A 26850-nucleotide genomic window follows, 5' to 3' on the forward strand; every position below is an offset into this window, starting at 1 on the left:
GCACAAAGCTGTTGCCATTCAACAAAGCAGTTATGAATATAATGTGTCTTGACCTGTCATTCCATTTAACATTCTCATCTATCCCTCCCAAACCATCCTTCTCTCACTATATTAATTTGTAGAGTATACATTGAATTTTTGGCTGCATTCTCCACCCCTTCTTCTCTTTATTTGTTTTCCATACTCTTTACAAAGAAAATTACAGGACAATACTGTAATCAGAATTTATATAAAAGAGAATTTAAAATAATCCCTGGGCCCATATGATTCCCATCAGCAGACCTTATGTCCAAGTTGGGAATAAAATTTGATTGATCTATAAGTCAGTTATGTTACTCTCCTTTCTCTGGCATTTCCAGACAATCTGAGAAAGGAGAAGTATTTGGTTAAAAGCGGGAAGAGGGAAAGAAGCATGTAAAAAGCATGTAAAAAAGGTTTTCTAGATCCTAAGGAGACACCAAAGAAGAAGATGGTTGCTTTTCTATCTCTAGCTTTCACATATTTGAAATGTCAGTAATTGTGGGAATCACTTGCTACCAATGTGTGAAACTGTGGAGGTCATCTGGTTAACAGTGTGACAACAAAGCCATGAAGGGGAAAAGGCCAGAGCCAAAACACAGGACTAGAGGCACCATGTATGCATTATCTGGAGTTTGGCCCAAGTTTTAGTTTTATTTGTTGTGATGTGATACATTCCATCTCTGATTGAAACAAACGGAGTCCACATTACTGCTGACTGTAGCTTGAAGCATATTAGCTAATATGTCATTTTTCTTTGGTTACTTACATTCTTGATCACTTGGAGAATATGATATATCATTTTCAGTATTTTTCAATGGAGGGAAACATGTTAAAGTCATATCCTGGAACTCTTCATTAATAGGAAGCCCTCTTACACTATATGGTACTTTATGTAAAATCAGACACAGCTTGTACTCTAGTGTTCTGTGAAAACCTCCCTAATTCAAGATATCTTCTTCAAGAAGGCATCATTCATGACAAGTAAATCTAAGCATAGTTCTAAGACAAGAATTTATATATAAAAAAAAATCCAGGGGCCGGGAAGGTGGCTCAGTGGTAGAGTGCTTGCCTTGCATGCATGAGGCCCTGGGTTCAATTCCTCAGCACCACATAAGCAAAAAGAAAAAAGCCGGAAGTGGCGCTGTGGCTCAAGTGTTAGGGCACTAGCCTTGAGCTGAAGAGCTGAGGGACAGTGCTCAGGCCCAGAGTTCAGGCTCCACAACTGGACCCCCCCCCCAAAAAAAAATCCAAAGCATACTAGGAAATAACAACTGAAAACCAGAGAACCAAAATTAGAACTGGAAAACTCTGATAGGATACAAAACATATTTAATATACTAAAAGAAAAACAATAAATTTTTTATTTCTACTAAACAAAAATTGATCACACTAGAAAAAAATTAAACTTTAGTATATGAAGCTTATAATATGAAGCAAATCCAACAATAACAACTATTGAGTAGGCAGGCAATCCTGAGAAATTAGAATCCAATCAACAGAGCCAAAAAAAATGGAACTTCTAAAGGAACTTTAGTAAAGGAACATTTAAAAGATGCATTTAGATTGATGGAAATTGATCTCAGGTGAAAACTAAATAAAAGAAGAAATGATAAGCAAAGAATGTATACTGTGTTGGTATATTTAAATAAACATTGGCTAAAACTACAAATGATAGATAAAAATTATAGAGCTAAAATAATTAAGATATGAGACAGTAATCTACCAATTGGGAAGGTATGTTCAATTATAAAGTGTTCTAAGTCTTTAAGATTTTAGAGGGCTGGGAAGGTGGCTCAGTGGTAGAGCGCTTGCCTTGTACGTCTGAGGCCCTGGGTTCAATTCCTCAGCACCACATAAGCAAAAAGAAAAAAGCCGTAAGTGGCGCTGTGGCTCAAGTGGTAGAGCGCTAGCCTTGAGCTGAAGAGCTGAGGGACAGCGCCCAGGCCCCAAATTCAGGCCCCACAACTGGGCCTCCTCTCCCAAAAAAAAGATTTTGGAGCAGGCTTAAGACTTTGATCAACTTTACACTTTGAGAACTTAAAATATGAGGAAGAATGTAAAGGATAATTGATCTCTAGTAGAGCAGAACAACTTCTATACAGTGTACAAGTTCTATACAGAAGAAATTGTGTTTCTATAAAGGGAGAAAATGAATAAAAAGAAGGTAAGTCCAAATTAATTTGTCTTGTTAAAGGACAAAGTTTATTTAACTAGATTAAAAACAATTCTAACAATAATTAGTTCTGAACTCAGAGCTGTTTAAATAGAAAATTAGAATGTAATACTGCTGAAAGTAAAACATGAGTAAGATGTATCAAACAACTACTGATCAGAAGAAAGAGTACATATTCATGTTAATATCAGGGGCTGGGAAAGTGGCTCAGTGGTAGAGTGCTTGCCTTGCATGCAGGAGGCCCTGGGTCCGATTCCTCAGCACCACATAAGCAAAAAACGCTGGAAGTGGTGCAGTGGTTCAAGTGGTAGAGTGGTAGCCTTGAGCTGGAGAGCTGAGGGACAGCGCACAGGCCAGAGTTCAGGCCCCATGGCTGACAAAAAAAAAAACAAAAAAAGTCTACTCATGTTAATATCAGATAAAACATAAAAATCACCTACAAAAGTCATTGTATGCTACTTAAGAAGAGATCAGGAATCTTGGTTCAAGGCCAGCTCAGTTTGAGGCCAACTGAGTTCAAGGTCATTTCAGTTCAAAGCCTGCCCAGTTTGTGAGACTCCATCTCAACCAATGGCTGAGCATGGTGACATGGGGGAGAGGGAAGAGGGGCGGGGCAGGCTGCACAATGGCTGGGCACAAAAATGATGTGTGGCTGTCATCTCCATGGACACAAGGAAATACAATAGGAAAATCATAGCGCAGGCCAACTGGAACAAAAAGCAAAGACAATACCACAAAACTAACCAACATAAAAATTAATTTTATTTTAAAATCAATTTATAGCATAATCTATGTTATAATCTAATCTAGTAAAGAGTTAAATTTGCAATCACCTAACAAGTCTGCTCCTCTCCAGTTTTATCAGAATATATCAGTGCTTTGGAGAATAAATCTGAGTCTAAAAAGTAGAAATCACTGAAAGTCACATAGAGGTCTCTAATAAAGCTCTCCGGACTTATAGTATGAGTGTAATGGTACAGCACTTGCCTAGTAAATGCAAAGCACTGGTTTTAAAACAAACAAAACAAAAAAGTATTACATAAGTTATAGAGCACAATTTCACAAGGTCCCTTAAAAAAATGGAGTAGATAAAGTATTTAGAAAAATCTGTCCTGGCAGTGGACAGCAAAGATGACCTAATAGGGGTTTTCAGTCTCTAATTTTGTGATTCCAGGTTTCCTTTTTTTTAATTCCTGAAGTAATACTATGAGTTCAACAATTTCTCAAAACTATTATTAGTCACCAAGGAAACACAAAATATTTGCAAGAATAAATAAGCAAACGTACTGGGTCTAAATCACAGGCTTTTCCTGCTTCCCATGTAATGGTGTCATCATATTATAGCCTCTTTATTCTCTTTAAGTAATTCTGCTCACCTACTGATATGCTTGCTCACAAAAAACCTGAAGCGAACACAGCATCCCACATAAATCAAGACCAGAAAGTCTCTGGTCACCACAAGATTACTTACTAAATGCAGTTTTCCTTGCTTCCCTACTGAAGAACAAAACCATGGTGATGGTTTAAGGGGCCAGTAGGCACAGGGACCACCATATCTAGGGAGAGTATGCAAATTTATTTTTAAAAGATTTCATGTTGTCAAGTGCCAGTGGCTCATGCCTATAATCATAGCTATCTAGGAGTTCAAGGTCAGTTTTGTGGTTAAAGCCAGCACAGCAGAAAAACTTAGAGAATCCATATCCAATTAATTAGCCAAAAGCCAATCTGGAGGTGTGGTTCAAATGGTAGAGTACCTGTCAAGAAAAGCAAGCCACATGAGGAAGAACATGAATAAGAGTTCCAGCCCTGAAACTGGCAGAAAAACGAAAAGCAAAAAAGAAAGATCTAATGTCTCCACCAAAGCAACTAGCATAATCAAAATATATAATAAATGTAGAAAATTAAACTAAATATACACATTCACACACACAGGCCAGAGTTTGAAAAACATTATGTTTTACAAAGACTTTATTCAGCTGAAGTAAAAGGAGAAATAGCTGAAGAGCTTCTCAAAACCACAAGAACTATGGATGCACAGATTGCAGGTAAGAGGGAATTCATGTATATTTAGATTCACTGTAATCTATAAGTACATCCAGATCAACCTACTAACGGCCAACATTCAGGGAACAGAAAAAAGAATGAAAGGAAGAGGTCAGATTAAAAAGTGAATGGCCCAGGCATGCAGAGATCAAGAAGCTTTCAGCCTCAGACATCCCATGTGCTTCAGCCTACAGTTGCTTGTATGTGGTGCTCAGTTCCTTGGCCATCTGTCTACACTACTGTACAATGCGAGAAAGTGTGCTAGCATTACTGGGTGCTCAGAGGCCAAGCTGCTTTCTCAAAAGGGGAGTGTTGGTGGTGTAGAGTACATTAGTTCCAAGGCTTCTATTTCAGCTAATCCAGCTATAGCTAGAAGCAAGGTAGGATTATGAAGCTCTGCCTAGACCCATGTCATCCTGAGTCTGTCCCTACTCTGTTCTGATTATGAGACAAGGTGTGCTGTTTCTCTTTATTCATTATAGGGTGGGTTCTAAGATGTTCTGCAGATTCCTGAACTGAGGATAGTATTGTATCATATATCTATGAAAAGTTTTAATTTATAAGTTAGACATAAATACAGTAAGTAGTGATAAGATGGATTTATAACTCTCTCTCTCTCTCTCTCTCTCTCTCTCTCTCTCTCTCTCTCTATATATATATATATATATATATATTATACTGTAATGAGGCTTTTTTTAATCTAGGAATTTTTTCCACAATGTTTTTCAACATTGGTAAAGGGGAACTAATGTATAGTGTTTCCACATCTGTTACCTCATAGAAGCAAAAGAAACAAATGTGTACATTCAGAGTTGGGGCTATCACTTCACAGCTTGGAACAGAGTTCCTAGGGAGCAGAATACAACACCCTTCATTGCTGAGATGAAAGAACCAGAGTAAAGCTATGTGTAAGTGCAAGAAGATTCAGTTAATTAATGATTCTCTGGCACTTACTGACATAGCAAAGAAGAAATAAAGGCAAGAAGAGAAGACATAAAAAAGAAATAATACACTATCACCACACAAAAGTAACTGGCTAGACATGCAATTTTATTTTAGACCAGCTAAATTATGACACTGTCATTATGGTTACTTTACTGGTAACAGGCTGCTAGGGTATTGCAATTACCTCCTTGCATTAGTTTGAACTACAGGAAACTGCCAATAGTCATTGGTGTTTGACTATATTAAAAATAATTTATATGAATAATCACAGTCAATCCTTCTGGTTTCGAATCTACAAACCCCGTTTCCCATATTAAAAAATAATCAGCTCTGTAGAAAAATGCTTTAGTACCATTTTTAAGTAGCACCTTAAAGCTATTGTGGATTTAAGTCATAAATTCAGATTATTAGTTGTGGAAAGGACTTCAATTTGTAGGTACACAGATTTGTAGGGAATTCCTAATAATGAAATGAAAAGAGAAAGAGAGAGTAACTGGAGAGTAGTTAGCAAGTAAAATGTTGAAGTACAGTGGTCACAAGTGTATGGTTTTCATAAGAAATACATGTAAGAAAGTAAGAAAATAAGCCAGCCCAGGCATGAAAGTTTGTGAAACTCTTATCTTCAATAAACCATTCAGAAAACTGGAAGTGGCTTTGTGGCTCAAGTGGTAGAGCGCTAGCCTTTAGCTGAGCTGAGAGACAGTACGCAGGCCAAGTTCAAGCCCCACGACCAACAACAACAAAAAAGAGTAAGAAAATATAAATGGTATTTCAAAGAGACTTTGCTAGGAAGAGAAGAAAATTTAAAAGCCTACTTAGTAACTCCTGGGGCTAAGGGCATACAATACAAACAGCTGGCTGAAGTTGGCAAGACACAATGCAGGTAGCCATGGTGTCAGATAAAGGTTCCATCTTCTCAAACCTCTTGACTCATAATATTCTAGGTTTATTAGAACAAGACACATTTCTGTCTTCTCCTAGAAAAATATACAAAGCCAATGATAATTCCAATGTGAATTACACTGTTAATATTATTCAGTGGACAATCAAGATGGTTCTTTCTCTGAGTTCAAGTGTTGAGTTTTTCTCAGATTGAAAAATGAAAACGAGCCAGGCACCAGTGGCTCACGCCTGTAATCCTAGCTCCTCAGAAAGCTGAGATCTGAAGATCGTGGTTCAAAGCCAGCCCGGGCAGGAAAGTCCATGAGACTCCTCTCTCCAATAAACCACTAGAAAATGGGAAGTGGTACTGTGGCTCAAGTGGTAGTGCGCTCACCTTGAGCTGAAGAATGCAGGGACAACGCCAAGCCCAGAGTTCAAGCCCCATGACCCACAAAAAAAAGAAAAGAAAAGAAAAATGAAAACATAAACTACTCTTTTTAGTTATAATATTCTTTTACCAATAATCCCTCTGATGGTTTCTGGGAAACCATTAAAAGAAGATAAATAAGTCTAAGGCTATATAAAACACTGGTTCAAGTCCCTGTACACTATTACTTTACTAAACTGTGTAAACTTAGTCAAGCTAGTTTATACTTCTAAATGTGTTTCTTCATCTTAAAAGTATGGGTAATGTTATCTCAAAAGTTGTAAAAATTAAATGACACAATGCAAGCGGATCACTAAGCATGGCACTGGCATGATGGGAAAGCTCAAATAAATGAGAGTTGTAAATGACTACTAAAGAAAGTAGTCACATACCATGACCTTAGTTGGAAAGCTGAATCACAGAGGGTCAGATGCAAGTGCTTCATGGAGCAAGACAGCAGCAAGCATGCATAAAAAGTGTAAGAGTCCTAGTCCTCTTTTCCTTGCTTCAAGAACTTTAGGCAAGTCTTGTATTCACTCAATTTCTCTATTTTCAGAACAGAACTAGAAAAATGAGGCAATTCTTCTAACATTTCACATTGGAACCAGGAAGTCAAAAGAATGAAAATAAGTGCAAAACTATACAAAAATGTAAGAAATAGCAATGCTGAATGTGAGGAAACTTTGCTATCAGAAGGGAAAGGAGACAAAACCAACTACAAAAATACTTGCTTGGGGTAAAAGTACTATATGCTATCAATTTCCAGTCAAGACTCAATTGTTGATACAATTTTCAGAAGAGTAATTTGTAAAAAGGAAGCTAATACAAAAATTTCAAAAAGTATAAAGAGGCAACCACAAAAATCTAAAAAAATTACAAAGAACTTCATAACTATAAAAGGAAGAAACCAACATCTAAAATGTTTATATTAAACTGTAAATCAACTATTATTATTTTGTAGGTCATGAGGATTGAACTCTGGGCCTGGGCGCTGTCCCTCAGCTCTTCAGCTCAAGGTGAGTGCTCTACCACTTGAGCCACAGTGCCACTTCCAATTTTCTGATGGTTAACTGGAGATAAGAGTCTCATGAGGGCTGGGAAGATGGTTCAGTGGTAGAGTCCTTGCCTTGCATGCCTGAGGCCCTGCGTTCGATTCCTTAGCACCACATAAGCAAAAAGAAAAAAGCCGAAGTGGCGCTGTGGCTCAAGTGGTAGAGTGCTAGCCTTGAGCTGAAGAGCTGAGGGACAGTGCCCCGGCCCAGAGTTCAGGCCCCACGACCAAACCCAAAAAAAAAAAGTCTCATGGACTGGCTCTGAACCCGGGGATCCTCAGATCTCAGCCTCCTGAGTAACTAGGATTACAGGCATCAGCCACCGTGCCCGGCTCAACTATTAAATTTTAAATTCAGTTGGAAGAGTATGCCATCCACTTGTCTTTAATTTACTTGTCAGACATACTTAAATGAGTAACAGGAATGACTAGTTTCTCAGTAGAGTGGTCTACAAGAACTGGAAAAGTGAACTCCCAGTTTAGCATAAGTCAAGTGCTTATTCCTTTATTCCACACCATTTAAACTATATAACTTTGCAGCCATCCTTTCTCCACTTCACACTAAGAAAAAGAAACAGACTATTTTCATTATGCCTGGTTGACAAAACATATGGGAGCAATAACTCTATAGACATATGTACATCATAATAGGGAGCAATCCTATTTTAATGTAATTTTAAAAGAGGTTTTAAATAGACTCAAGCTACTAAAAGTACACATCTGAAGCTTGCAACTAAAGACACTACAGCTCTAATTTATTCAGCAGATTCATATAGTTGGGCTAGAACTTCTAAGATTATTCTTTCATCAATATTCAAGATAATGAGAAGGCTAATTCTCATTCACAAGAAAGAGGATTTATACAAGTAAATCTCCCATAGTAGAGGATAAGAGAGTTAATTCTGCTCCATTTGGGCAGTGTCTCTTTTCTTCTCATGTCTGATTTTGTCTTACTGTTTGCTGGTAGAAAGAACAAACTGATTGAAAACTGGTTCTAAAATTCTATTTTTACTTTTGTCTTACAAGTACAGCATAAAACTTTAATACCTTTAAAAAGATTTTCTTATTACTTTTAACTGCTTGCATTAAGACACTGGCCTAAAGAAATGGGAAATGAGGTTCTTTCAGTAAAAACATTTTAAAACAAGATTTCATCTGGCCTTCCCATCATCACTTCAAGAATTGTTTGGTAGTTACATCATCAGGAAATAAAATACTGTCCTCTGAGGACCCTTACTCGCTACAAAGGGGAAAGAGAAGGTTTGAAGGCTAGATCAGTCCATAGTTATCCAAACCCTCGACTGCTCCCTGTCTTGTCCTGCCCCTGCCTGCCACTCCAAAACGAATAGGAGAAAAGTGTATTCACAAAAGCGTACATAAGGAGGACAGTACTGTATTAAGGATTCAAGGCAGTAACGGGGGTTTTAGGGACCCAGGAGTAAAAAAAATTACAAGTAAAGCAACCATGACCACCCCCTCCCCGGGCTTGGAGGGGCCGGCAGAAGGCGCTGGCCTCTCCAGCCCACAGACAATTCCCGCAGTGGGGAGCAGGTGACCGAGGGTCCCTTCTGGCCGCCGGACCTCGGAGGAGCCAGGGCGCATTCCGCCGCCGCCGCCCAGGGTCTGGCTGTCACCGCGCCCCGCCGCCCGCGCCGCACATGCCGAGCGCCTTATAAGGCTGCGCGGTGACGTAACGCCCCTAGGCCGGGCGCGCTCGGAGGCCGGCTCGCATTGTTCGGGCGCCTCCCGGAGCGCACACAGCCCGCTCGCAGCGCCCGCCAGCCGCTCCGGCCCCGGCTCTGCCGCCGGCAGCTCAGGTAAGCCCGGAGCGCCGCTCCGCACCAACGCCCCGCGCTGCGGTCGGGTCCCGGAGGCCTGGAGGCAGGGAGCGCGCCTGGGGTCGCATGGTCTCTGCACCGACGACTGCAGACAGGTTTCCCAAGCGCGTTCAATGAGTGCGGCGCCTAACCCTTTTCCGACTCACACAGAACTTTTCAGGGAAAGTTTTCTCCGGCAGGGAACACAGGTTCGGGACCTGAGGTAGAGGGGAGGGCTGGGTGCTCCTTAGGTGTTCCCACAAGTGGGGGCCACTGACGTCCACCCGGGCTCGGGCTCTGGGACTGGGCGGAGGTGGGGACGGGACTGGCGTGTAATGCGTTGCACACCACCTCGGACTACCCCTGCACTTAGACCTACTCACGGGTCACCGGAGCGGAGTGCGGAAACACCTACCCCAAGATAAAGGATAGGTTGGTGCCCAGTTTCTCATTGCCTTTATCCTCATCAGTCTCAAAAGACGGAAAAAACAAAACCCAAGCATTATCTGGGAATTGGGGTGAAACTAACTAACATTTTAGAAATACTGTTCCGACTCAAAGCACAGGTCAGTCTGAACAAGTTCTAACTCTCTACCTCAACCTCAGTCATTGGCTAAGTGGCGTGCTACACTGAAAAACAGTTTCAGAGGGCTAACATTATGGTTCATGTGTGAAAGATACTAATTTTAAAGTTAAGCAGTGGGATGATTTTAATCAGTGGCATTTTGAATCATAATTAGGTCTACACTCTGAATAGGCGATGGATAAAAATGTATTCTTCCAGTTGATAGTATTTGGCAGATAATGAAAAGCTACATAATAACTCAGCAGAGAACATAAGTCTATGTCCTGTTCCAGTTTAGAGCAATGAGAAAATGAGCAAATAATTTCTCCCTCCTCAAAGTATCTGGTCTGAACACACACTGTAAAACAAAAATTAAATGAAATGTGAGCTAGAATTATTTCCTTTTTAAGTAGAATCTGTTTTCTAGGTATATACAATAAAAGCTCAAAATTATAGGGTGTCATTTACATTGACTTAATGAAAAATGAAAAATGCTCAATATTATTAGCACTGGAAATGCCATGTAACGTAACTAGTTGGATGTTTAACAGAAAAGTGCTTACAGCTGTTTCAAATGTGTGTTACAAATGCATATTTGTCAGTGAAAGGAAAAAGCCAGATGTAAGATTTATCATTTGAAACAGCATTTTTAGAATAAATTTGCTTAAAACACCCATATTTTTAAGTAGTTTGTTTAGGTTGATGTTTTGTTTCTTGTTTTTTTAAAGCATATAACATTGGTGCTATTTTTGCTCTTTTGGGTTTTTTTGTTTTGTTTTGCTAATTTTGTTTGGTACAATGCAAGACTTGGTTTTGTATTCTAAAAGAAAAATTACATGGTATCTTGCCTGAAGATTGGGTGTGTAAAAGTGTAAATTTGTACCCAAAAGTAAGATTTTCCCCAAACTATGATTTCAAACCTAGGGAAGTCTCCCATAATGAAAAGAAAAGGGCCAACACCCATGACATTGTAGAAAAGTACAGAATATTCAGAAGTTGTTTATTGATAGAGGCAGAATTTAGAAGCTGAAAAATTGTAGCTTGGGGAAAAAGGTATTTTGCACTTCGAAACTAGCAGAGATAGGGGAAAAAGAAAACATCAATTACTGTTTCAGCTATACCCAAAGTACCATCTGTACCACAAATGATTACTCAACTATTGAAAATCAAAACCTCTATCAAAAGCTCTAATAAGCTGGATTTCTAGAGTCTGCCTTTATAATTTTAAAGCATACAGCATCAACTTTAAAACTTTTTTATGACATTTTAATATTCTACAGTGTTCTTTCTTTTATTAGTTTAAAACATGATTTAAAAACCTTAATCAGATATGAAGGTGTTTTAAAACTTAAAGTTACCATAAATAAATAATCTCACAGGTCTTTAGATAAGCATTTTTTTTAGTTCTTGGGACAATCTCTATGATGGGAAAATGTTTTTGATAGAGTGAATATGAATTTTTACACTTCCACACTGACCACACAATTTATGCTTAACAAGTTTATTTTTCACTTTATGGCAGTTTATTTTAGCTGTCAATTACTGGTATTTCTATAATAGTTTCCTAATGCTATGATGGAGTCAATAGTGATAGCCAGTATGAAAACATGAATCAAGCCCTGACTCCTTTCATGTTCCAGTTTCCTAATTTCCATTTTCTTCTCCTACAGAGAGAGAGAGAGAGAGAATAAAATCAATAACATTTTGGATTTCCTGTTAAGGTTTTTTTTGCCCCTTTCCCTCTAAAACTGTATCTTTGGTAATAAATGGATTTTGCGGTTAAAAATGTGAATGGGCTAAAAATGAAATTCCAGTAATTCTTCCTAGGTCATGGTCTAGCTATATCTAATGTTTCAAGGCAAAGTGAACATTTTATAAGGCAAATGAAAAAAACTAATAGTCTCTTATTTAAAGAAAAAAGCCAGGAAGAGCAGGAAGATAACTGTTTATAAATGACTAGATATTGTGGAGTAAGAGCCAGAGGATCTAAAGCAATATTGGTCTCAAGCTCCCTCAGAAACTAAAATGTCCCATCTTTGTTCACATAGCCAGTCATTATCTTGGAAAAATTTAACACATCCTACCTTATCCTCTTGGGTATATCATTAATTTTAAGTGATTTTGAGTTTGCCTGATTTGTATTCAAATTTAGTTTTAATTTAAAGTTAGTTTCTAAAAATTAAGTTTAAATAAGGTTTTAAAAATGTAGAGATACTGCATATTCAAAGAAATATTTCTATCATTGTTTCTGCCATCCCCACAATATTTCTGAACCATCTTTACTTCATGTTTAATGTATGCTGCAATAATTTTTAGGCCTTCCCCTGTCTGGTTATCTGAATTATGGAGGACATTCGTGTCTTGAGTCATTCAATTAGGTGCAATAATTCCAAGGGAATCATTACTCACACTGTTATAAGCACTTTCACATCCTTCTCTTTTTAAAAACAGAGTTGATATTCTCTCTCTAATCATCATCTGTACCAAAACTATACCTTTGGGTAGAAAAGCTGGGCAAACAAAGGTGAAAAGGCACATAAGGTAAAAATCATTTGGTTATTATTATATTATTATTTTAGACATGAGAGAAGCCTCTTCATGCTTATTCTCACAGATGCTTTAGCAGATTAAGACAGGACAACAGCAGTTGTAATTCTAAGCCAAGAATAGTAGAAGACACATTAGCAGTAGTCTTTCTCTACTCTGACCACCTTCACAATTCTTTGCTCTACTGCTTCCAAAGTAATACTAACTCTTAAGAATACAATTATTTTCTGATTTTTCCCTGATTTGTTCATGAAGTATGAATATAACTAAGTATTAAAAGAAATAGGTAAATGTAAACTGGACAGGTAGAGGTGTAGCCATGCACCCCACCACTCATTTCTAATAACTACCAATTCTAGCCAAAAGGATTGTTATTATAAGCAAAAAAGGGCATGTATTAGATATGAATAGCAAACACTGTACTCTACAGATATGAATTGGAAAAGTGCCTTAGTAAGTTCCACTCAATGAACAAATGGTATACCATGAAGCTCAAGAGTATGGTCATACACAAGCACGTACAACTATAGAGTATGCAGATCTTTATTTGGGAAGAGGTAGTGAAGGTTATCTGATCCACTTTATTATAGAATTTGATACCCACTCTGTGACTTGCCTGGAGCTGTACTACTACCCAAAGGTAGCGCCAGGGCCACCTACATTCTTTGACTACATAGCCCATTATTGATTTCATCTTTAGTTAGTGCTTGGAAAAGAAGCAAACAGAAGTCCCAGAAGTTATATTGGCACAGTAGGTGATAATTGGACATAAATTCATTTTTACAAAGAAAGTGGAAAGGAAAGGAGTTAAATATTAATACAGTTCAGTCAAGCCACAACAATGGAAGAGAAAAGAGAACAAAGGAAATAAATAAGAAATGTACTTAAAGGTGGATACAAAACTCCTGCTCCACTTGGAGATGAGAGATGTTCTGGGAAGAGTTTCTACTCTGGGCCAAAGATACAGAGTTTTCAATGGCTAACTTGAGATGTGACTTCTCAATATCTTCTAACTAAGCATTTTATACTTGTCTGATTTCTACAGCTTGTAATTCAGGGGCTCACCTTCCCCCCAAAACACAGAGGAAGTCACATTGAAGAATGTAAGCTTTGGATGATATACCCTGCATTATTTTTCTTCACACATGCATTGGAAATGTGACACTAATTTATACATTTACTACTTGTTTACTGTATGTCTTCTAGATTATAAATTCCTACAGGATCAGCTTTAGTCTCTAGGAAAGTATCTAGCTACAGTTAGTATATGGTATTAGGAAAGAAGAATATGGGATAAATGAATTACAACCCAGAAGCTTCTTACTGGGGAAAGAAAGAGAGACAGAGACAGAGACAGAGAGAGACAGACAGAGAGAGAGAGAGGGGAGAGAGAAGAGAGGGAGGGAGGAAAGAAGGCAGGAGGGAAGGAAGGCAGGCAGGCAGGCAGGCAGGAAGGCAGGAAGGCAGGAAGGCAGGAAGGAAGGAAGGAAGGAAGAAAGGAAGGAAGGAAGGAAGGAAGGAAAGCAGGAAGGAAGGAAGGAAGGAAGGAAGGAAGGAAGGAAGAAAGAAAGGGAGGGGAGTACTTCTGACAATGGTAAACTAAGGAGGACACTGTTTTTTATATTTGTTCAGGAGCCCCAAACAAATCCCCAAATTAACCACACAGTGCTGACTTACAAAAACAAAAGCAAGAAAACAAGTCAGGCTCACATTAAATCCAAACAGTGAAGTCAGGTGCTTCTCTGCTCTCTGCCCACCTCCATCTACCTCACTTTAACTCCCTCCCCAAAATAATGAGATTGAGGGTGGTGAAAGAATACCAGGTGAACCGCCCTGGGGTATGGAATGTACTGGAAGCAAATGTACAACAGTACAGTGGTTTTGTCTTTAATGAAGGGGTGGATTCCTCTGGATTTCTCTAATCTCTGTTCCTGGGCTAAGGGCCTAAAAGATGCTATCATGGGGCCCAAATAGTTTATCTTTATGGAAACTAGAAATTATCAGATTGCCTTTTCCCAAAGAGACATTGATTCCAAAGTTTCCATGGGTAGTCCTATATCTAAATTTGCACATACCAGATAAGGAGATTTTTCTATAATTTCAGTTAGGTAATACCATTGCCAACCTGTGAATCCATAAGGACTTGAACTTCTGTTCATTAGCGGCAAAGTAAGATTAAGTGCACTACAGAACAAGAGACCCAGCAACTACATTCACAATATACAATACCAGGTCACTAACCTAACCGGTATTCTTAGCAGTGAACACCACTGAATTAATAAAACCAGAAATTCTTATAATTTCTCAGTGATCCATGATCCCTTCAATTAGTCCATCCTTTTGATGGACTAATCAAACATTGTAGAAGTCAATTGGTTGTAAATAAAAATAAAGGTAAGCAATATGTGTCTATTTTTAAAAGCTTCAAAAGAATAGTCATTTGCCCAGCTTGCTTGCTAAAAGCATTGTCATAAACAGGATATTGTCTTAATGGAGACCAAATAGTAAGCATAATGAGGTGAGCTATGTTATCCTTGCTACTCAAGAGGCTGAGAGACTTGTCATATCATGGTTCAAAGCCATCTCTGAATAGCAAAATGCTGGACTAGAGATGTGGGTCAAGTGGTGAAGCACTAGCCCAAAGCAAGAAAGCTAAGTGATAGCTTAAAGCCCAGATTTCAGGCTTCTCTCAAAAAAAAAAGAAGTAACAGGGTAACTTTGAATTCTTTTCTTGGTTCTTCCATCAATCCACTGGGGTGGTTAACCTTTGTTTCCACAAAGGTCATAAAAGGTAAGTGTGTGTTTATCCTAGGCATCTCTCAATACGGGATGAAGATGGAATCCTTGAGGGAACTCTGATGAAGCAAAACAGTCTATATAAAAATGTAAGTTACTGATCATATATCTTTATAAAGACAAATCAGCTGAAGGAAATGGAGGTAATCTGTGGAAGTAAGTCCACATGGGAGTGAAGGACAGCATAACACAATTGTTGCACATAAGCTTGAGAGAGCTCCAAGTCACTGAACCTCTTAAGAATGAGGTCAGCCCTTCAAGATAGGCTGCACTGACAGAAACAAGTTTGCCAGATTTATTGTGTCTCAAGGCCAACCAATTGTGGAACAAAAGTTTAAAGGTGAAGTAAGTTTTTTCTTCTCTTTTTAAAAACTCCTTCTTAAAATATAAATCAACAAGAACAAATCTCTGAATAGAGATCATAAGCAGAATGTACAACATTATTCATATTTGGACTGATAAGATGCAAGTGCCTGCTGTTGCTAAATTTGAAGAAAGGAATTGCTGGACCCAGGGGCCTAGGAAGAAGAGAAAGTTCCTGTTTTCTTGGTGCAAACAAAAATGCAATGAGACACTGTAGAAGTCCCTTAGCCTTAGTTTGCTAGTGTGATAACTTGAAACTGCAGGAGAGCTGAAGAATCACTGAAGTTCTGCAAAAATGAATACATACCTGATGACTGGGAAATTATCTAATTTTTAGAAATACCAGTTCACCTGTTTTCATGAAAAAAATCTCATAGAATTAAAATAAAAATATACTTGAAGATGCATATTATCTTTCAGGCTTTCATACAACTGATAATATGGAAGCCTTTGAAATAAATAAAGATAGTACCAACTCTGTGATTTCTGGCTTCACTTATCTACCCCCAAATAAAATACCTGATAAGATTCTACTTCTAGACTCCTAGAATGCATTAGGATAAACAAAATATAAAGAATCACGGGCAAAGTTGATTCACTAACCCATTTCCCCTACTTAGACTCATCTAAATTTATCTCCAAGTAAATTGCTCACTAGACTGTAGTTCCTTCATGTTAAAAGTGACAGGAACAAGGAATACATCTCTAGTTGTCCTCTAGTCTACTAACAAGAATAAAATTTGAGAACTTTAGCCACCATTTAGCCTAAGAATGTGTTATACTCCAAGAAAAGAGTTCCTCTTACCTCTCAAACATTTGGTTATCAAGTATGTATATAGAGTTTAAACTCATGTGGGGATACAGAAGTGTTCATCTTTTAATAAGCTGATAGTTGGTTTAAGAGAAAAACTAGTGTATCAGAACAATTAATAGTATGAAGCAATATAGAATATCTGTATTCAAAAATTGCAAGAACAGGAATACTGACGAGTATTCCAAAGAGTATGGCATATTTATCCCATTAAAGTTTACTGGGGGTGGGAGGAGGGCTGAGAAACATGGCTTACTGGTAGTGTGCTTTCTTGCATGTACAAGGGCCTGGGTTCAATCCTGAGCAAGATTTAAAAAAAAAAAAAGTCTACTATAGAAAGCACCGGAAGTGGGTTGGGAAGGTGGCTCAGTGGTGGAGTGTTTACATCACATGCATGAGGCCTTGGGTTCGATTCCTCAGCACCACATAAGCAGAAAAAGCCAGAAGTGGTGCTGTGGCTCAAGTGTTTGAGTACTAGCCTTGAGCTGAAGAGCTAAGGGACAGCGCCCAGGCCCAGAGTTCAGGCCCCATGACCGGAAAAAAAAAAAAAGAACCAGAAGCCAGGTGCTGGTGGCTCATACCTGAAATCCATCCTAGTTACTCAGGAGATTTAGAGCCTTTCTCAGGCAGAGACATTCATGGGACCATATCTCAAGATAGAGGCATGGTTCAAGTGGTACAACAAGTGCAAGATCAAAACCCAGCATTAAACAACAACCAAAAGAATCTGAGCAGGGGGGAGGGAACTGAGTTAGGATCAGGGCACAAATATTGATTATTAAGTCCATTATTTGGCCTTTGGGACATTTGACTTACACAGAAAGGGACATCTGAAAAGTCTCAAGTTTTAAGGTAAAGGTTTGATGTGATGATAACGAAGCCCCACAGTGCCACACCTATAGCAAATGCAGCGTCTGTTTCTCTTCTGGTTATGCCAGTCATCCACCCACAAGGAAAGTGGTCTTTAATCGTCTGGTGTTACAGCAGGAGTCCTTCCAGTCTTTTAGGTATAAGAGGTTGTCTTGGGAGCAAAGAGCTGCCTTTTAAGGTAAAGTATTAAGCTTATTGATGAAAATTCACCTCTCTAGTGCCTCACCTCAGCCAATGATAAGAGAAATTCTCCTTTATCCTGATTCCCTTGCTAGAAGGCAATTCTTTCTGTGAGAAATCCACCCAAGGTTCCTAAAGAGGTCCTGGTCACCTGAAGTACGCCAAAGCTATCGAGCAGTTAAAAGCTATCCTAGAATTTCCTCTTTGCCCTTGAAAGTTCTACCAGGCCTCATTGGTACATACATTAAAAAAAAAGTAAAATAATTTTTATAATCAAATCTTAGACACATTTTTGAAAGGTAACAGTCTAAATATTTTCCCATAGGTCTTAAATTTTCAGTTTAATTGTATCTTCAATTTATTTATTTTATTTATTTTTTTGGGGGGGGGGTCCGGTCGTGGGCCTGGGCATTGTCCCTCAGCTCTTCAGCTCAAGGCTAGCGCTCTACCACTTGAGCCACAGCGCCACTTCCAGCTTTTTTTTTTTTTTTGCTTATGTGGTGCTGAGGAATCAAACCCAGGGCCTCAGGCATGCAAGACAAGCGCTCCACCACTGAGCCATCCTCCTAGCCCCTCAATTTATTACTTTAGGTATCTGGACATTTGTTTGCTTTACAACACGCTTACAAATTGGACAATATTAAATTCTTTCTATATAAGAACCAATTGTCAATCTGAATCTCATGAAATTCTACCTAAGGTTTCCAATATTATTATGGATCAGTCAAGAAGCCATAAAATCTCTTGACATGTGACTAGATATAATGTAATATAGGAAAGAAGAGAGAAAAAGACTGTTGATAGAGGCTTAATTTGCACATATATTGGGTACATTTTACACTTTAACAGACTCATTCTCACAGAGATAAACATAACTAAGTTAATCTCTTGCTCAAGATAAAACCAACAGCAGGTCCAGGGCCAAGAGAAGGGGATAGTCTGTGCCCTCATTTCTGATAGACTTACTGCTGATCACTGCAGAATCTCAGTTCAGTTGCCTTCACCACACAGTCACAGTATTTTATTGAACAAATTCATTTTAAGAGAACTTAACTCAAAGAAAAGGAAGTAAGTTTAAATTCTATTACTCACAAAAGGCAGAAAAGAATTAACCTGAATACTCTGGACAGTTAGGCAAGGAAAATAAAACAATGTACAGATACCAAAATAATTCTAATTTTTGTAATGTATATAAAACAAAGATCTCAAGAAAATGGTTACTTACGTTCCAAAAGAGTCTAGAATAAAATTTTCTGCCTGTCTATAATCAGATTTTAGATATGGTCCAAATTCTAGCTTTCCAAAAAATCATGAAACAGATATAAACCAATCAATCTCAAGGACTACAAGAAGCAGTTGAGGTACATGGAACATGTTCATTGTGGTTCATGAGCTAATCGTTCACTTAGCAAGAAGCCAGGCCACATGGCAACCTTCATTCTTTGGATATTCCAGCCTCTAAGTACTATTTATTGTATTACATTTTCCTATTTCCCTTGGGTACTAATTTACTACAGCTAAAATGAAAGGCAAAAAACAAAATAACAAAAACAGAAAGATTTGCAGGAGCAAAATGGTTCACATTTTAAACTCGTGGGGCTTCTCTCTACCTTGTTTCTATGGCGAACAGTGTGACTTCAGCAGTTACAGTAAAGCATAAGCCCATTATTGTGGTTTCTAAATTTCTGAAGTTTGAATTTCCCACTAGTAAGTTCAAATGAGTTTACCTTAGCTACTTCCTCTGTGAGGAATGCCAGAAGACAAGTGAGAATCTAGTGAATTTATCTATTAGTTCACTAGACTGATCCCTGCTTTGGTCTTTTATGTCTACTAATATATATAAAGATCTTCTAAATACAAATGGATTTTGAGCAGTAAGAGAAATACAAATATCCTGGATAAGATACACACACATTTCTAATGTATATAGTTAATATGCCCTTCAAGTCTGAGTAAAAGCTGCCTTTTAAAAATACTTTCCGAGAACTTTAAGTTCCTTGAAATGTTCAATGAAATGGTATTTATGACAAATTCACCTCCTCTGGGAAATGTGAGATGTTATTACTGGCAAAGTCACACTTTTTTAAACCTTCTAAAAATAATTATGAATGTTTGCCAAATTACTAAATTTGCTATATTATTACAATGATTAAGAGAATATTTGCTAATGTCTGATGATCAAGGCTCAAAGTAGCCATGAGTCCACAGAAATGGAGTGCTAGTGCTAGTGATTATTGATGTGCCTTTGTGTCAGAAATAATATTACAACATAAATTCACTGGTAAGGATGGAAAAATGAGATATATGAAATAGAAAGTATGGATGTCTTTATTGGTTGTGAGAAACAGGATTTGCAGCAAATCCTGGTGTTCTAGTTCTGCCAATTACTCACAGGACAACCTTTGACAAATTAACAATTTGCAGGACTTAATATGGCACATATCATATAACACTTGTTCAACTAACTCTTATTCCGAGGTTAGAGGGTGAAAAAAGACTAGGTGTTTATTGTTATTACTGTTAGTCCCTAAAATCATACCTGATTCAAAAGCAGGGTTTTCCCCCCCCCCAAATATTTAGCAAATATTTACTCAATACTAATTAAGTATCAGGCATTGTTCTCAAGATAGAATCATACCACTCAATATTAAGAGAGAACAATTATTGGTCCATCACTGAAAATACCTGCATCAAGTCTATATTCTATAAGGAGAGATCAGATAAGTAAATATAGTATGCTATAGGGTACTAGATGAAAGGAGGACTTCTTCCCACTTTCTAGGGAGTCCGCAGCACAAAAAAATTTGGGTTGTATTTAGAGAAATGACCAGGAAGTTAGTATGGCTTGACAGAATGACCAAAAGGGAGATAGCAGGAGACAGGATGGGAGAGGGGAAACTTTTCTAAGCCTGGTTCTAGCATATGGCCTTGCTCAGTGAAAAAATTAAATTAAACAATATATACATATATACAACCAAACAAAGGTTTTGTTCTGACCTGGTTATTTATGCTTGGTAAATTAATTTAATTTTTTCCTTCCCATACCTGTATAATAAGCATAATAATCAATTGTCACAGAATTCTTTTCTCTATAAACAAGATGTACACTGAGAATTAGAGTCACATTCCAATTCCAATGCTATCATAATGATGGTTTTGCATGGTATTTAATCCACTTAGGCTTCAAATTTCTCAATGAAGAAAATAAACAGAGGTGCTACAACAGACACTGTAAACAGATATAAACAAAAATCTAGCGCTATTACAAGTCAAACAATTTTTACTATTGTAATTTGTCTTAAAAGGTTTCAAAATAGGGCTGAGAATGTGGCTTAGTGGTAGAGTGCTTGCCTAGCATGCATGAAGTCCGGGTTCGATTCCTCAGTACCACATAAAAGCTGGAAGTGGTGCTATGGCTCAAGTGGTGCTAGCCGTTAGCAAAAGAAGCTCAGGGACAGTGTGTAGGCCCTGAGTTCAAGCCCCAGAACTGGCAAAAAAATAAAAATAGCAAAAGTATGCAATTCCCATAAGTTTACACATTATTCCATTTTTAATTCAAAAAATGTTTAGCCTTTCCCATGAAGATTTTTTTAATAAACATATTCATTCTATTCCCTTTTTCTGCCCGTGGTAAAAAAAAGTAATTTAATGGAAAAATTTCTAAGAAGTATTTAAAAAGAATAAGAAACTTTTATTTGTATTTGCTTGGTTACTTATATGAAAACTCTAGAAATACATATAAGAAATGAAAATCAGTTACAGATGGAAAAATGAATAAAGCAGGAAGACCATACTACATCTTTTAATAGAGATCTTACAAATAATATATATTTAGAAATTATGTGTGTGTGTGTGTGTGTGTGTGTGTGTGTGTGTATACACGTATAGGATAACTGATAACTTAAGTATAAAGCAATGTGAGTTAGGTATGGTAATACCTATAATTCCAGTTAGCTTATTAAGATAGGGAATTTGAGGAAGAAAAGCCTAGGTTACACAGAGGTAACAGAACAAAAATCAATATAAAAATCCTGCAAGACCTGTTCCTCAGTTAATATGGCTATCTTTCAACCCATATTTAGCAGGAATAGAAGCCACAACACAACTTTTATACTCTTAACTGTTCACTTTCTTCTGAAGAGATCATAAAATATTACAAAACATCCTCATTAGTCTTCTCAACATTTTTTTAAATCAAGGAAACCCAGCTTAACAATAGCATAAATAGAAAGAAGACTGTTCCTTTCTGGTATGTCCAGAATCAATTGGCCTACCCGTTCCTTGAGTCTCCAAAAACAAGTATGGAACCCAGGAGAGAAAGTTACATATTTACACTCAAGGATAGACGCGCAAGTGTAAGATGAGCAGATCAGAGACACTTTGAGAAGGTCAGCTATTAGCATCCTATGTGTGCGTGCGTGCGTGTGTGCGTGCGTGCATGCGTGCGTGTGTGTGTGTGTGTGTGTGTGTGTCTCAGTTGTGGGGCTTGAACTCTGGACTGGGCACTGCCCCTCAGCTCTTTAGCTCAAGGCTTTAGCTCTACCACTTGAGCCACAGTGCTACTTCCAGTTTTCTGGTGGTTTACTGGAGGTAAGAGTCTCACAGACATTCCTGCCCAGGCTGGCTTTGAACTGCCATCCTCAGATCTAGACTCTTGAGTAGTTAGGATTACAGGCATGATCTACCAGCACCCAGCTTATTAAGCATCTGTTTTAATATGATGGCATTTCACTGGACAGTGCCCATTCAGTGTATTGTTTTCTTCCAGCAAGGGAGAAGAGCTATACAGTAAATCTGTGAACAAAAAAATGAAAAATAGAGGCTGATCTCAAATATATTTGAGGAGTCTAAGGAGTTCTGAATGTCCAGAGAAAAATGAATGAATATCTAACAGAAGTTTTTCCTTAAATTAACTATATCCTAAAATTGTTTGTTCTAATCCCACTCTGAAAATATCTACAATGTCTGGAGACATCTTTTGGTTGGCACAACTGAATTTCAGGTACTTGTTACTATTGGCAGGTAGTAGGTAGAGACCACCAGAAATAGTTAATATCCTACTAAAATTTTTAAGTGAGCAGCACATCACATTTCAACATACATGTCTTTTTTTCTTCTTCTTTTTTTTTTTTTTTTTTGGAGGGTCCGGTCATGGGGCCTGAACTCTGGGCCTGGGCACTGTCCCTCAGCTCTTCAGCTCAAGGCTAGGGCTCTACCACTTGAGCCACAGCGCCACTTCTGGCTTTTTTGCTTATGTGGTGCTGGAGAATCGAACCTAGAGCCTCATGCATGCAAGGCAAGCGCTCTACCCCTGAGCCACCTTAAGGATCAAAATCTTCACAGTGTTTTTGTTTGTGTGGTTGGTTGTTTTTTGTCTGTTTTGTAAGCAGATACTGGATAAACTCAGGCCCTAGGCACTGTCCCTTAGTTTTTTTCACTCAAGGCTACCTCGAGCCACACTTCCACTTCTAGCTTTTGCTGGCTAACTGGAGATAAGTGTCTTTTCAGATTTTTCTGCAAAACTGGTTTGGAATATTAGCTACTCAGCCTCCTGAGTAGCTAAGATTGCAGATGTGAGCCTACAAAAAAAATCCAAGAAATGACAAGAAAAAAAAAAATATGAGCAGGGACATAAGGGAGGCACAACATTATGGTGTTTTTTTTTTTTCCATTTTACTTTTTGTGATGCTGGGGATCAAACCCTGAGTCTCACATACTCAAGAAAATCACTCTACCACTGAATTATACCACAGCCCATATTAGTGGTATTAAGCCAACACCTATTACACCTCAAGGTTCTGATTACAAAGTCCCCTAGATAATAACAGCATGGAAGTGGACTAGACATAATTCAGACTCTAAGTAATTATTCTGACACAGATTTACTCAATATATTCTTACTCCCCTGTTCTTTCTCCCTTACTCAGCCCTAGCACCTTTTGAAGCACACTAATTGGGCATGGAGGTTGTCTTTCCTATTTCAGATTCCATAGACACCTCCTTTGGTTTCAAGATAAGAGAATTATACATGATACTCTAAGGTGGGTGCACAGTCCTTTTAGCTCTTAACTTGACCTTTCAGCAGTTTATTTTTGTAGGAACTCATTGTTTCAGCCAATTACTCTTTGCTGTTCAGAGAGCAAGATTTGCCCCAATTCCACTCAATTTGAGCATTTCCTAAGCTTTCTTATAATCCTGTTTGTCTGCTAAAAATTGCCAAGTTCCTTATATTTAATGAGTCATTTGACTATCTGAATCCTATAATTTCACTTCCCCTAACCCTTGGAAACCAAACAAAATTGTTCAAATAGTATGTCTTGACCCATTTCTACTATATATTCCTCTGACACCAAGCTAAATTCTCCTCCATTACTTTATGCCCTAATTTTTGTTTTACAATGAAGGAAAGTAGTAACTCAGCTTGCTCAATCTGGACCCATTTATGATGTCTCTGAATGATCTCAGTGATGATGACAGGATCTTCAGTAACAAGGACATAAAGCAGACACAGATGTACACTCATACTTGGCTAGCAGATGCCAAAAAAAAAGTGTTACTGTTCTTCTAGAGCATGCTGACCAAGTCAAATGAATCCAACATTACATTATAGCTATGGTATGCTGTAGTTGTAATTAACAAGAAAAAAAAAACCTTTGACTTGTGAGATAAATAAGAGGAAGCAGCTTACATAGAATAAAGGACTCTAGCCATAAGTATTTTTATGAAAGCTATTAAAAATTAGACTAAACAGTGAAAACTCCCATTAAAAGAGCAAGAGGCAAACAAGGAAGCATAAATTACAGACCTGATTACTAAAAACCTATCTCAAATTAACAAAACTTTCCAAAAAATTTTATGTAATTATCCTTCAAACTGCTAGAATTCCAGTTGTTGAACTATAAACACAGCAACTATCAGTGCAATATAGCACGAAAAGTATATTAAACTAGGAATTGCTAAAAGATAGAGCAGGACATGAGAAACCATAACCAGACTATCAGAAACTATCTATGGGTACAGTTATAAAAGTGAATCAAGCAGTGTGCTATATGCAGTTTTCTGCTTAGTAATCAGCATGTTAAATCAGGAAGAAAAAAAAAAACATTAAGTTAGCTCTAGAATAATGAGACAAAAGCCTGGTACCTTGCACATAGTAGAGTCTCACTGTACTCACAAAGATTTTAAATGAATTATGCTGAGGATGAGTGGTGCACCCCTGTAATCCCAATTACTCAGGAGGCAAAGAGGTAGGATTGTGGTCCTGAAAGACCAGAATGGGCGAAAACTAAGACTCTATCTGAAAAATAAACTAAAACCAATAGGCCTGGGGTGTGGATCAGATTGCTTGGCAAGTGCAAGTTCAATTTCAGTGCTGCCACACACATACAAAATTCAAATGAATTAAATATCAGCTGAACTATACCATGTATGAATCCATTTTAAAAACCACACAGCTCAGTGGTTTCCATTATTTCAATTTGTGGTTTCCAGCAAACTATATTAAAATTATGGAGATATTTCTAAGGACTGGGAAAAATAAATTTGAAGGCAAAGAGTCTTCTATTTATGGTATGTAGTGAACAAATGGTTTTGTTAATGATGGAAACATTAAAGCAGTGACTAAAGGAGTGGCTCTGTAGGATTTTATCAGAATGAAGAAGAGGGCCCATCAGTGACAGCATGAAACACAGAGTAACATTCAAACCAGAGGCCTTTCTAGAGAAAGGCATGTATACCATTCCTGTCTTTGCCCTAGATAACAGGTAACAGAGCTCCCTTCAAGAGATGAAGTCAAAGCCACCTTTATAATCACTTTTTTTTTTTTGTCGTCCTTGTGGATCTTGAACTCTGAGCCTGGGCACTGTCCCTTCAGCTCAAGGCCAGTGCTCTATCACTTAAGCCACAGTGCCACTTCTGGTTTTCTGGTGGTTAATAGGAGATTAAGAGTCCCACAGATTTTCCTGCCCAAGTTGGCTTTGAACCACAATCCTCAGATCTCAGCTTCCTGAGTAGCTAGGATTACAGGCGTGAGCCACTGGCGCCCGGCTAATCACACATTTTTTTCACTTACCTTTTCTCAGAAGGGAATTTTCTAGGGGGCTATGTGACTTGTGATAATGTCATTGCTATAAGTGCAGATGTATGAAATGGGATCCAGCTCTCTTTAATTAAGCCAGGACATTAGTCTGTTGATGCAACTCTTCTCTCTAAATTTTTTGTTTCAAATTTATTCTTTTGTGAAGATTTAATAGTAATATTTTTGTGAATAAAAATTATTTTTTTGGTCCGATTGCAGGGCCTGAACTCTGGGCCTAGGCGTTATCTATCCCTCAGCCCTTCAGCTCAAGGCTAGCACCCTACCACTTGAGCCACAGTGCCACTTCCGGCTTTTTTTTTCTGCTTATGCGGTGCTGAGGAATCGAACCCAGAGCCTCATGAATGCAAGGCAAGCACTCTACCACTGAGCCACCTTCCCAGCCCTAAAAATTATTTTTGAAAAATCCTAGTTTAAATTTCTAAAGCAGAAAATACTGACAGATATAATCAACATACTCAAAAGCTCTTTAAGGTCCTCAATAAAGTTAAAAGACCTAAAATCTTGAGAACTGCTGCCTTTACCTGAGAAGTCTGGAGGCTTGAATGAGCAAAGTCTTACTGTATTCATAATATAAAAAACTTTAAATTAAAAATTCATATTCTGAAAAAATAATGAAACAAAATTCATAGTTTGAATACAGAGAAACATTTGTCTCTTTAAAAAATAGATGAGAAATTAAGCTGATTGAAATTATTCACTACTTACAAGTTGATTTCTGCACCTAAAGAAAGTATTGTATCATCAATGGCTTATGGAATTAATTCTGTTACTTGATACTCATTCTAAGCTTATCTATATGGGTCAGTTATTTGAAAACCAGAAAAGAACCTGCAATGAGAAACGTGATTGATGGATCAGGGTAGTCAGATTATAGGCAAGTATTTCCAATTCATTTTCTTTTGTTACCAGTATAATGTTGTTTCTGTAATAAATACATTTATTTAAGAGCTCTGAACTCTAGAGAAAAAAAAAAGAACCATTACTTCATTTGTGAAGTTGACATAATGAGAGGAGAGTGACAAGCTAGAACATGAACATTTATCACCTACTTGTTCTCCTTAAACAAGTTAAGCACATATTCTAATGCTGGGACCTGAAGGAAAGAGAAATGGTTATAGCAGTCCTGATTTTTCTGGAGGCGCTATAACTCTGAAATATTTCAGGAACACTGATGGAAAATCTGCTTACTCTTCATTTTCTTATATACCTAAAAACCACTCATATTCACTGCAGAATTCTTTTTTAAATAAACTGCTTAGAA

The 26850-nt window shown here is 37.8% G+C and overlaps 2 protein-coding genes across 7 annotated transcripts in view; one reads left to right on the plus strand and one right to left on the minus strand.

Moving 5' to 3' along the window:
- Cmss1 (cms1 ribosomal small subunit homolog) overlaps positions 1 to 26850 on the minus strand; it is a 295468-nt gene that overhangs the window by 234796 nt on the left and 33822 nt on the right. The gene's annotated exons all lie outside the window — the stretch shown is intronic.
- Positions 1 to 26850, plus strand: part of Filip1l (filamin A interacting protein 1 like) — a 240612-nt gene that overhangs the window by 180470 nt on the left and 33292 nt on the right. The window contains exon 1 of one of the 5 annotated variants that reach the window (XM_070030390.1): positions 9282 to 9359. The exons of the other annotated variants lie outside the window; for them this stretch is intronic. The gene's annotated coding sequence lies outside the window, so the exon portion shown is untranslated. Of the gene's footprint in view, positions 1 to 9281; positions 9360 to 26850 lie in introns of those variants that run through there. 5 annotated transcript variants of the gene reach the window in all.

The sequence above is a fragment of the Dipodomys merriami genome, unplaced genomic scaffold (genome assembly GCF_024711535.1).
Source record: "Dipodomys merriami isolate MVZ:Mamm:240054 unplaced genomic scaffold, mDipMer1.0.p SCAF_2, whole genome shotgun sequence".
Classification (NCBI taxonomy): Eukaryota; Metazoa; Chordata; class Mammalia; order Rodentia; family Heteromyidae; genus Dipodomys; species Dipodomys merriami.